Genomic DNA, 4,349 nt, shown 5'->3' with positions numbered 1-4,349 from the left:
TATGTATGTCATTTGCGAATTATATTCAATAAGCATAGAGCTTTCCATAAGAAAAGTACATTTATTGAATATAACTTGCAAGTTACACATACGAATAGTTGAGAATGATTCAAGAATTGAGCTCTAGATCAATCGTAGCCAAAGGATTAAACTCTCATATAAATGACATAATAATTTTTTTATTTATCATAGTGAAAATAATAACTCAAGAAAGTTATTATTTTTAAAGTCCAAAGATATATGGACAATTTTTTTGAATTCTTTATAATGTTTTAATTTTATGTTATTATTAATTTCGATTTAATATGTCGTAATAATCAGTCTACAAACAATGTAAATAATTTCGTTGATTTCGGAGACAGTCATTCCCATTGTTCTCATTTCCCCTCACTTTATTACATACAGGCGCCTCTTTGAAACATAAGACATTCTTTAAATATATATAATTTGAAAAAATAAAATATTTTTATTACGTATTTTTAATCGCAATGATTTCTTTTCCCTTTAATATAAATGTGTAATATCACAGTTTTATTATCACAGTTTTATCTCATTTATATACAAGGTATATACATCCTATAAATGCTCCATTATGTCTTTGTAGCTGTATTTGAAGTAGCTATATAATAAGTATATAGCAACTATGTCTTTTGGTGATGTGCTTATAACATAACCATAACAGCATTGTTATTTTTAAAAACTAGCGAAATTGTAATATAACTATATCATAACAGCTTCTTTCATGTTATGTAGGATGTTATATTGAAATGTATAGCTGCTATATAGTAGTAACAGAACTGTGTCAACTGGGTAATTTATCCAACACTTAGCAAAGTTGCAAAAAAGTACTTACCCGTGGTTGCAACATCGGTACCTTCTGAAAGGTTATTTTCCCAAGCAGGAAATATCTTAACTGAAGATAAAAATCGACTTTCTCCAGAGCATCTACAACAATTACTTTTTTTGCATTCTTTGACGATCAAAGAATGGCAATTGTAAGAGTGAAGATTGAAGTTGCATAATTATATTTTTCTATTTTTCTATACAAATAAAAAACTCGCCAAAAAACAATGTTTTATATGTTATTGTTCGAGATTCGAACAAACTTGACGGTTAACCTCACGTCAGCGGGGACCGGTGACCGCTGCGGCAAGCATTTATTTGAAATAATTCGATGCTCTAATTCGGCACACAAGCGACTCACTTTGTCCTTTCGATGTTGATCGCACGTTCGTATCACGTGCGATCCCAGCATCGCGATGCCAGCGAGCCGTCTGCCGTCGTAAGGATCCGAGCGATCGCCATGGCAACGGATCGCACAAACAAGGATTCCGCGAATCGGCGGGTGGCTCGCGCCGCGAAAAGCTCGTGTCATTCGACTAATGCCTAAATAAGGTAATGTAGACTCTCTCTCGCGGCGAAAACCGTTTCTCGCCTTGCTTCGCTGGTCCAATCCACTCGCGTCGTAGCCCTTTCAAAAATCGGTATAAATGCGAACGCTAAAAGCGGCTCTTCACTTCGACTGTACGTCTCTTACAAACTCGAATCAGTGAGAATCAAGTTCGTTTTTTCTTTCACACAAATCGGTCTGTTAACTCGCGGCGGGTTCTCTTGAGCTCACATCCCACTGAGGATATCGCAGCTCGCAATCGGAATCCGCGAGATTCTTTATGCTGGATCGCGTATTCTCGAGCTTTCGCTCTATCAGTATCGCTATGCGCTCCAGGCTCTAGTGACTCGCCAGTTGCTCAACAGCTGACTTGCATCGCTCACGATCGGGCAAAACCGAATGGATTGTGGACCACCGAGAGTCGTTTAGTTAAATCAAAATAGCCGTCAATTGCGCTGTCCGAACGCTCGCGCGACGTTCGGTCTCGAACTTTAATCAATTGTGTATTGTGCATCGTCCTGTAGAGTAAGCCGTCGGTCTCAGCCGCGCGCGTAAACGAGCTCAGGGCCGCGCAGTCAAGATTTCCGACGTTTCGCGGCAAGATCTCCGTCGATTGAGGATCGTATCGATTCTCGGCAAGATTTCCGCCGCGCGACTTAAGGCCCTCGGCACAAGAGCTCGATGAAGATTTCCGACTTTCGCCTAACGTGAGACCGGACGAGCTGCGAACCGACAACTTGACAAGTTAATTAACAACAAACAAAAAACTGAGTGACTCATACGACTTGATCTCCATCCAACCTCGTGGCTACTCATTTCCTCCGCACTACTCCTCTGCCTTGCGCAAGGCAAAACCGGCGCTTTACTCGGTCCTCGGCTGACCTCAGTCGAATCCGAAACAGTTATAATATGTCATATTTGTTCAATTATAAACTTTGAAATATACAATACTTTTTTTTTAAAACGGTGTTATATTAAATATTGTTATATTAAAATTTCAACGATTTTTTTAGATCGATTCATGTGAGATCGATTCTTTGAAGTCGATTTTTTAAGTGAATCGATTCTCAAAGAACCGATTCAAGATCGACTCAAGAATCGATTCTTTTACAAGAATCGAACATCCCTATTCTCTCTTATACTCCTTTATCCGCTCCCATGCTCTCTTATTCTCTCTAACTCTTCACTACCTCCCATTCTTTGCAATTCTCTCCAATTATATCTCATTCTACCTCATATTCTTTCCCCAGATAGCCAAACCTGAGCATGCAAATTCCGCGCAAGAATTGATATAAAGTGTTGATGGTAAACAGGCAACAAATTTGTAACAAACTTTGTGTTATCAAATTCTGCTGGCACACTGTTACCAAATATGCAACAAGGTTTGGTGCCGGGCAAGTTGCAGCAAATTTGCAGCAAAAACCGCGCAAGTTTTGCTGCGCTTGCACCAAATGGGCATCAAACACTGAGCAACGCTTGCGGACAAGACATGATAGCAAATTGGCAGCAAATCCGCAGCAAGCCTTGCACTGAATCAGCTGAATCGAGATGGAGGCGACGTGCGTTGGGCTTTAAATGGTTCCTAACCTATACATAGCGAAATTTTTATTAAAATTTTGCATTTAAAAAGAGAAAGGTATATATATAAATAAATATTTTGACAAAATAGGCTGCCGTTTATTATATATATATATATATATATATATATATATATATATTGTAAAAGGGGTCTCTTGGTTGCCCTTTCGGCGTATCCGTTTCTTTCCGTTAACGTTTGAATACGCGCTCCTTGAATCTTTATTGTTTTAGGTGTAAAATAAGTCGCGGATAGCAGCCCTGCTATCACGTACTAGGCAACTTATTTCACGGTGCAGGTGACGGAACGTGATTAATGACTAATGATGAGAACAATTAATAAATGTTTATTATAACGTACAGATCCTTTGTTCCTTACACTTGTTTCGCCAAGTCATACATGAGAAGTCTATCTTAACTCGTACACACACGCACGTGCCCGATCCGTGCTTCACGGTCGCACTAATAAAACACAAATAATACTGTCCTCACTATCGTTATTTTACTAACGTTTCAACCAGACTAAATCTGAACAGATACGCGAACTACTTCCGTACCCACAGCGTTAATTCGCTTTAACTAAATGGGTTTATCCCTTGACCCTAACCGGCCCACAAAACCCGGAGCTCTTAGCTCTTTTCGCTACGCGAGACTCTCCCCGATCTTCTCCTGATCTCTCGCTGGTCTCTTTCTCGACTGCCTCTGGACTCTCCGGCCTTCGTCTCTAACTACCTATTTGAACTATCGGCGCGAAGGAGAGGGAACCTCAGCTCTCGCTACGACAAAAGGCTTTGATCTAACAACGTTAGATGGCGCTACTTATTCTAATTTCTTACAGCTCGACCATCCTGACATTGCTTACGTCTCGGAAGCAGCTGTAATTTTTTTCGTGTGCTTATACGTCTGCAAGACTATCGGCTATACGACGACTTCCTGTAATTACATTCGGAGATAGGACACTGCCGTACAATAAATTTAACAATTACGCAGGTACACAAAAATTAACATTAATAAAATTACACATATAAACTTATATTACTATGGATAATTCCGCTCGAGTGCATGATCGATGTAAGTGATTTGAGACCTTCAGTTATTTCGTCAATTATCTGGCGGTTTTACCGGCTTGTTCCACGGTTTCAATTTATCCGACGATAAAATTGTGTTATAAGGTCGCGATACCAAATTGAATCCCGGAATATCGGTGACAACATATCGGTTATTGTTTAGTACTTTTGCCACTAAATATGGTCCTTTATATTTCGGCTTCAATTTCTGATTGATTCCTACTTTTGGTTGTAAATCTCGTATTAACACAAAATCGCCCTTGCTATACCGTGTCGGTTTCGTATGTCTCAAATCATACTTAAGTCGATTATACTCT

The sequence above is a fragment of the Odontomachus brunneus genome, unplaced genomic scaffold (genome assembly GCF_010583005.1).
Source record: "Odontomachus brunneus isolate Ranch 3 - 2012 unplaced genomic scaffold, Obru_v1 Obru_scaffold_331, whole genome shotgun sequence".
Taxonomy (NCBI): Eukaryota; Metazoa; Arthropoda; class Insecta; order Hymenoptera; family Formicidae; genus Odontomachus; species Odontomachus brunneus.
This window is presented reverse-complemented; position numbering follows the sequence as displayed.